Genomic DNA, 13,742 nt, shown 5'->3' with positions numbered 1-13,742 from the left:
GGAGCCTGAAACAGTCTAAGCGGACATCAGGAGTTCAGAAATAATTTCTGAGAATTTACAACAAAACTTACTCCTACTGCAACCATTTTATTTTATTTTATTGCTCTAAGAACTCACTTTAAGTGATAAACAGTATGTCCGTTAAGTATGTAGATGTCCTTTCTATGAAGAACAGCCTCTTAAAAAAATTATAGTGATTTCCAATTTCTTTGCTATGTTGAGTGATAACACTTGACCAGAGAGTTCTTTTTCAATGGAATCTCTTAGGCGATTACTGCTTCAGAATATATTTTGAGAAGCCTTGCATTTTGTATTAATCTGGGTTCTCCATTGAAACCGAACCAATGGGAGATAGATAGATAGATAGATAGATAGATAGATAGATAGATAGGTATTATATAGAGTTATCTTCTACAGTTATATTTACTGAGAAGACCAGGATCAGAACTGGCAAGCTGGAGACCAAAAGAGCTGATGGTATATTCCAGTCTGTGTCCGAGGGCCTGAGAAGCAGGAAAGCCAATGATTCCAGTGCAAGTTCAAGTCCCAAAGCAGGAGAAGACCAATGTCCCAGCTTGAAGACAGTCAGGCAAAGAGAGGGAATTCTTTTACTCAACCATTTATTCTATTCAGGCTCACCTGCATCAGGCAGAGAGCAACCTGCTTTACTCAGTCTTAATCTCATCCAGAACACCCTCATAGACACCTCCAGAATAATGTGGAACCAAATATCTGGGCACCCTGGGACCTAGTCGAGTTGACATATAAAGTGAATCTTCATAGTCTTCCTTAGGTTCTAGTACCCCAGGTCTGATCCTAGTCAGCTCTGTCCTCTGTGGACATAAAAGTCTACCTGTTGGGGCCACAGTTTGTTCATCTGTGAAATGGAAATTTGAATAAAATAATCTGTGAGATTCAGACTATATGATGTAATATTCTTTCATAAAATTCATAAAAATGCAGACATAATCATACCTGCTTCTTTCTTTGGAATATAATGGTTTGGCCTTGTTTCACATCTGGAATTGAAGAGTGTTTGGAACTGTGGTGGCAGAGAAAGTAGGTTCCTATCAATAACCGTAATTTTAATCCGAACAAAAGACTATATTCCCAAACTTCTCTTAAAAACTATGGGTGGCCAAAAAGTATAGCTGGGAACTGTTGGGTGAGACTTCTGGGAAAATCCCTTTAACAGGATACAAAGAGCTAGAGCGGACCCTACTTTCTTCCTCCCCTTTCTCCTGCTCCTTACCTGGGACAGAGCTGTGATAGTCCAAGCTCCAGCAGCCATTTTGAACCATGAAGATGTCTTGACATTGGAAATCATACACTAAGGATGGCAGAGCAGAAAAATAGAAAGAACCTAGGTTTCATCTGACATCACAGCACCTTCATACTCCCCCTGAATATTCATCTTTTACATGTTGGAGAAATTAACTTCTACCTTGTTTAAGTCACTGTTATTTTGCAAGTCTTTAATAGGAGCCAAATTCAATTCTGCACTGATGATATCAGAGACAGCCTTGCTTCAGCTCTGCTCACAGCAGTATTTCCAGACATCCGATGGATTGTTAAAACACAGATTGCTGGGTGTGCCCTCAGAGTTTCTAATTACGTAAGTCTGGGGTGGGTCAGATAATTTGTCTAGCAAGGTCCCAGTGATGCTGATGCTGCCGGTCCAGGGACCACACTTTGAGAACCATGTCTCAGAACATCTCCAGCTCATTTGGGCAGATGGACAGAAACCTTTGCCACTTGACAAAGCAGTGTCACAACCCAGTTTATAGGGTGTCAGCAAATGCTGCCTTACCAAACTTTTAATTTTACTTCCAAACTCACGCTAAATGGCATCCTGGGATATTTCTTTATTTTATTTTATTAAAAAAATTTTTTTTCCCTCACCCTGGCTCTTTTGGTTCAGCTGTTAGAGCATTGGCCTGTAGTCCAGAGAGACTAGGGTTCGGTTCCCGCTAAGGGCACGTATTTTAGTTGTGGTTTGTCCCCGGCCCTGGTTGGGTTGTGCGGGAGGCAGCCACTGGATGTGTCTCTTTCATGTCGATGTTTCTCTCTCTCTCTTCCTCTGTCTCCTTCCCACTCTATCTGAACAAAAAATGAAAACATGTCCTCGGGTGAGGATAAAAAAAAAAAAATTCCTTGATTGATTTTAGAGAGAGAGGAAGGAAGAGAGAGAGAGAGAGAGAGAGAGAGAGAGAGAGAGAGAGAGAAACATCGATGAGAGAGAACATTGATTGGCTGGGGAGAAGAAAACCCTCTTCTGCTTGTCCCCCATCGGGGATTTGGCCCACAACCTGGGCATGTGCCCTGACTGAGAATCGAACTGGCGACCTCTTGATTCATGGTCGAAGCCCAACCACTGAGCCACAGCAGCCGGACTGGGATGTTTCCTTTAAAGTGTAGGAGATGATGGGTCCTGAGATCCTTCCTGAGGGCGAAGTGCTGAGGAGCGAGAGGTGGCAGGTCATTCCGCTGTCAGCGCCTGGGCAGAGAAGCGTTGCTCTGGAAGCTGTGGTGCCCTTTCCAGTGTGGGGTCATGTTTCTGTGACCTCCCCCTATACCTGTCCGTACTGCTAACAGTCTCAGACGCTCTCTTTATTGATGTCAAGATCCAGAGGGATATGTTTTTTCCTAACGGGAGCTGAAGAAGATAAACAATCAGGCCAATTTGGCCAGTGTTTTGGAAAGTCACCTCAGGATGGGTTCAGTCTGAGGAAATGTCACTTCCCCAGGTCTCCTCAGGGTAGCCCTTTGTTTCCTGCACAGAACAGGGTGTTTAAAGGGTTTGCTTCTCCCTCAGCTCCAGTTCCCCAGTGACAATGGGCGACTCGGGTAACCTGTGCACAAGAACTGCAGAGCTGGGGCTCAGAGCAGCCTCTGTCCCTAAGAATCGCTTCCCAGGCTCCACATGACATCAGCGTCTGTCACAGGCTCCTTCACAAGCATTGTGAACTCCTGGGCTCCAAGACTGTGGGTGCGTGTTCAGGTTTTTAAGGAGAAAGAGAAGTGTGAGCACAGGTGGATTCAGGTCCTGAGAATCCCCAGTCCCTCCAGGCCACCTGCCCCTCCGCCTCCTCTTCAACCCTGTCCTCAGAGCCCAGCTCCCTCAGCCCTAGACACCCCATCCGCTCAGGTCTGAGCTCCTGTACTTACTAGTTGCTTCCACATTTTTATCTTTGGCCGTTGGCACAGACTAGGTGCTCAATAAATCTGGCGACAGAAATGGGTGGCAAATGTGCCATGAGTGTGAGTCAGCTAAACACTAAGCTCGCTTGGGGTCAGCAGCTGGTGGCATCTTCCTTTCCTTCGTTTCTTCTTTCATTTCTCCTTTTTTCTCTTTCCTTTATGTGAGCTCCAAGTCAATACATTACTGAGACATAATTTACATACAGTGAAATGACAAATCTTGTGTTCTGTTATGTAACCATTACTGTGATCAAGAGAACAATTCTGTCACCCAAGAATGTCCCCTCCTGTCTCTTTTAGTCACCTGCCCCCCCCCCAACCCCCAGAGGAAATTGTTGCTCTGATCTTTATCACCATAGATTAAATTTTCCTGTTTTTGAACTTCATGTAAATGCCTGTCTTCTTTCACTCAGCACAGTTTTTGAGAAGCAGATGGCACCATCTTAAAATTGTTCTAAAAATCAAATGACCTGATTTGGAGCCCCTGTGACGGCACATCCATTGAGTCAGAGTCAGGGTCCTCAGCTCAGCCTCAGCTATGAGAACCCGGAGTGGGGAGATGGGGTCTCAGGCACAGAAAACTTGTGAGGCCCCTCTGCCCTCCCTCCGCCCTGGTTGGCCCTCTGCGGCGGCTGCGCAGTGCTGGGAAGGGAGTCCCCAGGCGCCTGGAGCGCCCCCTGAAGGACATCTCCTGAGAATACCCGGGGTGTCCTTGCAGCTGCCTGGGGCTCCCGTCCCACCTCGAAGCTCTGTCTTGGATCCTCAGTTCTGGGGCCTCCAGACTTCCATTAGCTCCCACAAGAGAATCTCCTGTTTCCCTCCTTCCTATTCCTCCAACCGCAGGGATCTGCCCAGGTGTCCCCACCTCTTCCTTTTACAAAAGTCGGGAATGTGATCTTTTCCTTCCAGCAAGGTGTCCGGAGCCTGGCCTGGCTAAGGAACAGGAAGGCCACCTCGGAGGGGCTCTGGGATAGTTCTTCAGAACCCTTCCTCAGCTGCCCTGGACCACTCAGCAAAATGTTCCACCCAAAGTAAACCGTTCACTTTGGCAAATAATTAAAGTTACTCCCTCACAAGCTATTTAATTCCTGTTTCTTTATACTCATATGTGGGACAGGGGAGAAAGAAAGAAAAACCCAACACAGAACCTCCCTTTAAGCTAAATACCAGCATGATCCTCAGCAGTACTAGAACCACAGAATGTTCACGTGGAAAATGCACAGCTGGGCCAGCCGCTCTTACTTCACAGGTATGGCCACAAATCCCAGGTGGGTCTGGGATCTTTTGTTTTTAATTCTCACTCAAGGATACTTTTTCATGTATCTTCGGATAGAGTGGGAGGGGGAGAGAGAGAGAGAGAAATCAATGTGAGAGAGACACATTGATTCGTTGCCTCCTGCATGACCCGCCCAAGGCCAGGGACTGACCAGAATCGAACCCACGACTCTTTGGTTTGAGGGTCATGCTCCAACCGCTGAGCCAAACCGGCCAGGGCTGGGATCTTTTAATGCTTCCCAAGGATATTCTATTTCCTGATTTCCAAAATAACTCCTCCACGTGCTGCTTCTCTCTCCTCAAACTTCTCCGAAATCTGCACAGCTCTGTCACCACCTTCTCAGCCTTCCCTCTGGCCACTGAGGAGGTCCAGCCTCCTCTGGATCCTGTGTCCTCTCCCCTTGCTTAAGGACTTGACTCCTGGATTATCCTCTCTCTCTCTCATCACCAGTTTCTCCCTCTTAACTGGATTATTCCCGTCAGCACACAAACATCCTCAAGCTTACGCCATCCTAACAGACAAGCGCGTTCTCCCGGAACCACTGTATTAGTTTCCTAGGGTTGCTGTAACAAACCACCACAAACTGAGCGGCCTCTAACAACAGCAATGTATTGTCTCCCAGCTGAGGCGAGAAGTCTGCGATCACGGTGCGGGCAGGCTGTGCTCCCTCCGGAGGCTCTGGGCACCCTTCCTTGCCTCTCCAGCTTCCAGTTGCCCGGGGTGTTCCTCGGCTTGTGGCAGCAGAACTCGTACCCCTGCCTCTGATTGCACACGGTATTCTCCCTTGTATGTGTCTGTCTCTTCCCCTTCCCTCATAAGGACACCAGTTACCCTGGATGGGGTAGGGGCTTAATTATGTAATAGCATCATGTCTCATAGGCAATATACATACCTTATTTAAAAATATAGTTAAAAAATGCTAACCATCATCTAGGCCTGTTGGAAAAATGGTGCCAATAGGCTTGCTCAATGCAGGGTTGTCACAAACCTTCAATCTGTAAAGAACACGGCATCTGTGAAGCACAATAAAGCAATAAAGAGCGACAAAGTGCAGAAGAACAAGGCATGCCTGTGTGCCCAGGGCGTGGGCCCAGGGTATTGAGGCCACCAGCATAGTCGATCTGCCCAGTGTGGTATCCCCAGAACTTTGCCACATGGAAGGCACAAAATCCACATCTTGCTTAATGAATGAATGAATTATTCTTCCATAAAGGAAAAAAGAAAAAAAAAAAACACCAGTATTTTAAAAAGTTACTCTGGCACAAATACTACATTCCAAACAAAGGATTCTTAACCTGGGGTTTCTAAATTGATGTCAGAGGGTTGCAGACTCTCTGGAATAATATGTAAAGTTAACAAAAGGTTGTCATCGTGGGCAGGCAGCAGCCCTTGCTACAGGGTGGGCACTCCCTTCCTTGGCTGGGTGCCATTTTGCAGTACACAGACCACACAGCCGTGTGCGCTGCTCTGAGCACGAACACTCAGGGCGATCTTGAGTCTTCCTCTCGTCTTTGGTGCAATTTACTGGCTTGCCTCGGGCTGTGTCTGGCTGTATGGATGTCCCCATTCGCCCACTTCCAATGTGGATTCTCACAAGCTGATTATTTCTCACCATGTCTATTGGAAGAAGAAAGGGGAGATTTACTCTATGGGAAAACACCCAGCCTCCAATTTCTACCTGAAAATCCACCTGCATCTACTGTGACCCTTGGGGAAAATTATTCTTTAAGCCCTGGACATAGATCAAGCTGCCTCATTCTGAGGAAACATATTTGGACCAATGCCAACCCCAAATGAATCACCAAGGCAGACACAAGGAGGTAACTGTAGGTAGAACCAATTGAATAAGATGGCACATATTGGCTCCCCAATGACCCCATCTGTTCTAACTATCTTTGCACATTCAAAAAGTCTCTGAAATGACTGATCTTTGTTTGGACCAAGATATTTCACTCCTAGGGAGGTGGATTCTAACCTATCTCAGTGGACATCATAGGTGATATAAAAAGATTGTCTTCTCATTTATAATCATGTTTTTGAAAACTTCTATTAATAGCTCTTTTAAAGCTTCAAAAGGAAGAAAATCCAAACTGTGATAATAGTGCAAAAATTGATCTCTCAATGAATATGACTATATGTCTGTCTTTTCATGCAGTTTAAAAAATTAAATTATATCATAGCATCTTTCTTTTAAAATATTTTCTTAGTGTGTATGGACACTTTAATTTCGTTTTGTCACAAATAATCGCATCACAGGAAAATGTAAATAAATAAAAAGCAAGACAAAGTAATACATCAATAAACATACCAGCTAGACTGACCATCTGATTTTGATAGTAGAGATTTCCCTCAGTATTCAACAGTAGAGCATTCCTATGAAACCTTTCATAAGCCAAAATGGCATAAAGCAAAGCAGCAATTATACTAGGGCACATCTTGCTGAAAAATGCACAAAATAAATTGAGATAAAGCGCAGATGCTCGCAGACACAGTTCAGAGCCATGATGACTCAATGCTGAGATGCTGCGTGTGGTTCCCGGGGAAACTCGGGGGGCCACTCTCACTGCTCATGGTGCACAAAGAAACGCTGAACACTAGTTTCACCGTTTTTTATAAAAGCAAAAATCCTCTTCAGATTTCTTTCATTTGGAGGAAATAGGTACTATCGTAAGTCTTTCATAAAAGCAAAGGAGCCTAACACGAACTTTCAAAAAGTGGGGGATACCTGTACTAAGTATAGCGTTCAACTTCAGAGAGGAACATTTTTCTCAATGGTTTTACTGCCCTGAGTTCATCATGGCCCTAAGATAATTATGGCTATTTGATTATTAAGGACCACTCTGGGAAGCTACTGCAAAGATCTGTTAAAAATACCAAAGAGCCCTGGCCAGTTTGGCTCAGCGGTTAGAGCGTCGGCCTGCGGTCCGGAGAGACCCGGGTTCGGTTCCTGCTAAGGGCACGTACTTTGGTTGCAGTTTGTCCCCGGCCCTGGTTGGTCGTGCGGGTGGCAGCCACTCGATGTGTCCCTTCACGTCGATGTTTCTCACTCTCTCTCCCTTCCTCTCTCTCCCTCCCACTCTATCTGTAGAAAAAATGGAAAAATATCCTCGGGTGAGGATAAAAAAAAAAAAATACCAAAGAACTTGCATGCATATATGCATAACTAATGGACACGGACAATAGTCTGGAGAAGGGAAGACGGAGGTGGGAGCGGGGAGGAGGGGGTCAATAAGGGAAAAAAGGGAGGACATTGTAATACTTTCAACAATAAAGGTTGAAATAAATAAATAAATTTAATTTGTATATATATTATATATATATATAATATATAATATACACACACACATATATATAATGTATAATCAATGCTAAATGAAGTAGCAAACCGAGAACCGATTCTCCAGGGTCAAGTGGTGGATAATGTGTTTATAGAAGACTTTCCATGAAGAAAGAAAAAGGTGTTGCTAAGATGTGACTTCAAAGACATGGCAAGTCTATTAAAATTTTTAGTGCTAATCCTAGGATTATCAACCTAAACCCTTTTAGATGATCGTAAGTGCCCTTGAATGCCCTGCCTGGAGTTCTAACGTTGCTGATTACCGTGATGTGGCAGAGAATTGACTCCGAGTGCTCTGGAATCCAGGAAGAAATTACCATGTTTCTTTGGACCACTACCTTACGGCATACCCAACAATTGATTCAAAATGGATTAAAAACTCGAATGTAAGACCTGAAACCATAAAACTCCTGAAAGAAGACTTAAGTGGTAAGCTTCATTACATCTGTCCTGGAGATGTTTTTTTTTACTTTGATACCAAAAGCAAAGGCAACAGAAGCAAAAATAAACAAGTGGGACTACATCAAGCTAAAGAGTTTCTGTAAAGCAAAAGAAACCATTGATAAAATGAAAAGGCCACTTACAGAATTGGAGAAAATATTTTCAAATCATAGACCTGGTAAGTGGGTAATATCCAAATATATAAAGAATTCACAAACCCAAAATAGCCCCCAACCCAAAATAATCCAATTAAGAGTCGGTGGAGGGTATGAACAGATTTTTTTCCCCAAAGAAGACATACAAATGGTCAAAGCATGAAAAGATTCTCGCCCTGGCCGGTTTGGCTCAGCCGTTAGAGCGTCGGCCTGTGGTACAGAGAGACCCGGGTTCGGTTCCCGCTAAGGGCATGTACCTCGGTTACAGTTTGTCCCCGGCCCTGGTTGGTCGTGCGGGTGGCAGCCACTTGATGTGTCCCTTTCACGTCGATGTTTCTCTCTCTCTCTCTCTCCCTCCTGCTCTATCTGAACAAAGAATGAAAAAGTGTCCTCGGGTGAGGATAAAAAAAAAAAAAAAAAAAAAAAGAAAAGAAAAGATTCTCAGCTCATTATTAGGTAGATGCAAATAGAACCACAGTGAGAGATCACCTCATACCTGTTAGGACGGCTATCATCAAAAAAGAGGAGAGCTAACAGGTGCGGCAAGGATGTAGGGAAAAGGGAATCTTTGTGCACTGTTGGTGGGAATGAAAATCAGTGTAGCTACTATAGAAAACAGTACGCAGATTCCTAAAAAATAAACTAAAAATTACAACTACCATATGAGCCAACAATTCCGTGTATTTATCCCAAGAAAACAAAAGCACAAATTTAAAAAAGATATATGCAACCCCATGTTCATTGCAGCATTATTTACAAAAGCCAAGGTATGGAATGGACAAAGAAAATGTGGTATATGTTTATTCTTCCATAAAAAAGAACAAAATCATTACACCTGATACTAATACAAAATAATATTGAATGTTAGCGAATTTTTTTAAAGGAATTAAATCTTGCAGTTTGTGACAACATGGGTGGACCTTAAGGGCATTATGTTAAGTAAAGACAGAGAAAGACAAATACCATATGATTTCATTTATATGTAGAATCTTGAAAACAAAACAAAACACACACACACACACATACACACACACACATACACACAAGCTCATAAATACAGAGAACAGATTTGTGGATGCAGAGGCAAGGATTGGGGGGATGGATGGAATGGGTAAAGAGGGTCAAAGGCACAAACTTCATGTTATAAAGTAAATAAATCATGGGAATGTAATGTTCAGCATGGTGACTATACTTAGTAATACTGGATTGTGTATTTGAAAGTTGCTAACAGAGTAAATCTTCAAAGTTCTCACCACAAGAAAAAAGTATTCTGTAACTATCTATGGTGATGAATGTTAACTACACTTATTGTGGTGATCCTTTGCAATGTATAAAAATGTCAGATAACTATGTTGTATGTCTGAAACTAATACAATATTGTATGCCAATTATACACTAAAACCATTTTTTTAAAGTGATCAGGTTTCTCCTTCATGGTTCACTCTGAAAAAAGCCATAAACAGCACACAAAAATATTGATAGACTTTGTCCCAGTTGAAGTTTCATCTTTATTTATCTCTCCAGAATTACAGGTTATTATCAGTAACAAGTCACGTGACCCAGTCTTTAATAGAAATCCTTGATCTGATAGTGATGCTATTTTATGAGACAATTTTTCCAAGTGACATAAAGAAATTAAAAGGTATCACAGAAAATCCATCTGCCCAGTTAGTCCTTCCTCTTCTAAACTCAGAACAATCTTCATGACAACTTTTTTCTAAGCCATTCCAACAGCCATCATAAGCAAATTCATAGAGACTTGGAGTTGGCAAACATTTTTGTGAAGGGCCTGACTGAATATTTTGGCTTTGTAGGCCATCTAGTTCCTGTCTCAACTATAGAAATCTACCTTTTTAGCCCCAGAGCAGCTGTGAACAATATAAAGGAATGAATGATATTTCTTGTTCCAATACAACTTCATTTATAACAATCGGGGCAGCGTGGAGGCCTTAGGCCACAGCTGTCAACCCCTCCTTCAGGGTCCTCAAGCCAACGACCGGTGTTGGTGGGCTCTTGGTGAGGGGAGTGGGTTAGAGAACGTCAAGACTGGAAAAGACAAAGGTAAACATTTTGGGAAAAAAGTAAAGCTTCCAAACAAAAACAAACACACCAAAAATGCCAAAAATGTTGGTTTTATAAGAAAAATAGTGGTTCTGAAAACTTACGTTTTACGTCAAGGGAATATACTTTTTCCTAAAAGAACGTGGACCGCAGGCCAATGCTCTAACCGCCAAGCCAAACCGGCCAGGGCCATTTTTGTACTTTTTAAAGTCTGGTTCTTTGGTGTTCGTAACTCATGTGAAGTTTATTTGTGCAATTGTCCTGTATAATAAAATGCTCCAATAGTTGAGGTAAAGTGTCCTGCAGAAGTGAGGTTTTGGCCAAAAGCAGTACAATTCTCATCTGCAGAGAAATAACTTTGGTTTGTGTCTTGAAGTCTTGTTGCTTCAAATTTCCTTCTTCTCTTCTTTCTCCTCTTCTGGCACTGGATAGACTAACTAGATGACGAGTGGTGTCCACGCTGAGTGTTTTGTGGCATTCATTCCTTCAGTTAGGCCAGGCAGGGGAATACACAACTCACCAACCTTCAGGGGAAGGCCCCACGACAGCATCTTGGAACTGACTCTCAGTGTTGTCGAATGCGTTCTTGTGCTGTATTTCACATCCAGTTAACTTACTAGTAAATCCCTTTTATTGGTTTGTAAACTCTTTGAGGTCTAAATAATCTCCCATGTCCTGCAAGAATAGAGAGTCACTTTCTTCCCTTAAAAGATACTCATAACATCCAGGATTTACTTCAAAGCAATGAGGGAGTCGGGGGAGTAAAACAAGATTAATAGTGAGATGACTATTGTAGCTATGTGATAGGTCCTTGGGGATTATTGTGACATTCTGTTTATTTTGGATATGTTCAAAATTTTCCAGATCGTGGTAGATTTCTAATTCTTCACTCTGTTTAGGTAATAGATCTATGTGTGCATGCCCCGAGCTGTCTGCGCAGTTCCTCCCACTCTTCTGGGCATAATATACATCCCGGCTCCTTAGATGTTGGACTCAGCCCAAGGACATTCTTTGGCCAATGGGATGTGAGCGGAGTTGACATGGGATAGCCAAGCAGGGCCTTTGAATGTGTGTGCATGGTCTGCCTTGGCCTCTCTCGTTCCCACCCTCTGCTCTGAGAGGAGTGCACCCTGGGTAGCTCTTGTTCCTTCCATCATGATTCCTGGAAAGAATGTGGAGCAGACAAGAACTTGACTCACAACTTGGGGTCCGGCCCAGCCCCACTCAGCTCAGCCAAAAATGGTCAAGCCACAGCCAACCGGCGGACCTGCGAGAATAAAATAAATGTTTGTTGTTTTAAGCCAATGACATTTGGGAATTGTTTGTTATGTAGCATGAGTATCAGAGACCTAACTAATATACATAATTATTTTTTTGATAAAAAAACACTGTTAACAATCTATTCTACATTAAGAATTATATGCTGTGTAATTAGTTGTTATAATTAAATTTGATCTAAGATATTTAGCTGGTTTCTATGTAGAGTTCATCAATATCCATATAACAAAGTTAAAGCTAGTTAGTGATTCCACCATGGGCCCCTCGGGTCCTGCCCTATCCACAGTGATTGAAAGCGGTGACTTAGGACTTGTCCTGTTGCTGCTTTAAAGACCAGCAACACCCAAGCTCTGTGTAAGGGCAGACAGAATGCAGTAGGGATTCTCACCAGAATCCAAGGACAAGAACTACAGCCTAGCTGATCCTTAGGAAAACAAAACTGAAACTGGAACCAAGCTTGTGAAGCTCTGGAGAAAGCCCTCAAACAGAGAAAAAGAGAGGAGCAGGTGCTTTAGGTGGGGAGCTAATGGATCAGAAACTATTCCCACCACAGCTGCAGATGACTCAGTGGCGAGCAGAGGGGCCAAGGGTTGGGGACCATAGCAGCTGCGATGTCATTTGATTATACCCAGAATGGATCAACTAGGGAAAATGACTTGTGCCCAGTGTTTTAAATGAGATCACATTTAGGCATCATGTTTTACCACCTGCAAAGTATATCTGAAGCCCCCAGGGGAAGGGAAAAAGAACAGAAAGGTAAAAAAATAAAAGGACATTATCCTATTTCTCTTGCCCTCCTCTCCCTCCTAGGCATCCCTCTGCTTGGCAGAAACAAAGAAACCAAAGGCAGGTCTCTGCAGGGAGGCGTGGCTGGGAGCATCATCCACACCCCGCCTGCCTTACCTCTTCTTCAATGGCGGGGCCACATTTATGCAACTTTACAATTAGGTATCTGGATTTTTTTTTTTTAAATCATGTTCTCTCTTCTTACCAAGGAGGGAGAACAGCATCTATGAAGCCGCCCTAACATTTTCTTGAAACAAAGAGCACTCTGGATATGTTCCTATTCCCCAAAGCAACAAGTCTTTCCCACAGAAAAATATACTATAGCCAGAAAAACACAGGGGTGTCGAGATCACTTTGTGAAAAGATGGCAGAGAGGTAATTCTGATTACATTTCTTCCATATATCATGCACTTGGAAAGGGTGGAGTAAAAACATTATGGGGCATTAAACAATGAGACAGCCCTGCGTCTGGGGAACTATAGCAGCCCTGCGTCTATCCATGTAGAACGTAGGCTGAGTTCTTTTAGTGCCCACCCTGCTGCTCATTTCCAAAGGCCTCAGGTTACAAATCCAAATTCCCAAGAATTGCATCTCATTGGCCCACGGTTTGTTATCCAAGGGACCACACAGGCAGCTGCAGTGCCAACTGATGTGCTCCTTTAGATCAGGATGAGAGCAATAAGCTATGGTCTGGGGGTGTCTCGGAGACTGTCAGCAGGGACCTTTCCCCTGGAAGTCTCACACTCCGAGACTCGTCGAGGAAACTCATTTCCACATGCTCCGCACAGGAACTTTCCAGGGGGCTTTCCCATCGGAATGGTCAGTCAAGCCAGGAGACGAAGCCTGTCTGCAAAGTGGTAGGATCCGCAGAAGGTACAAGAATGAGTCTCCCCGATGAGACTGCGAACGCGAACACCTGTTGCCAGCTGATTGAAAAGGAAGCTGTGTTTGAAGCACTTCTGTCAGAGTCCACATACATTGCCCAAGCGAGGTGTTCTCAAGATCCTTCTATTATTTTGCAGTCTAGGCTCTGTTTTTAGTTTTAGAGTAATTTACCAAATTATTCAGAACACTATCATAAGCAGAAGTTCAAGGTTCTTTTAGAGCACTTGGGTGGGTTCCACTTCTGGTCCCCAACCCAGCCTTCTCGGGACTTCCCGCTGCTCAACTCTGCAGTAAGGAATGAATTGCTGTGAAAAATGAGGTC

This window comes from Molossus molossus, unplaced genomic scaffold, assembly GCF_014108415.1.
Source record: "Molossus molossus isolate mMolMol1 unplaced genomic scaffold, mMolMol1.p scaffold_m16_p_6, whole genome shotgun sequence".
NCBI classification, from domain to species: Eukaryota; Metazoa; Chordata; class Mammalia; order Chiroptera; family Molossidae; genus Molossus; species Molossus molossus.
This window is presented reverse-complemented; position numbering follows the sequence as displayed.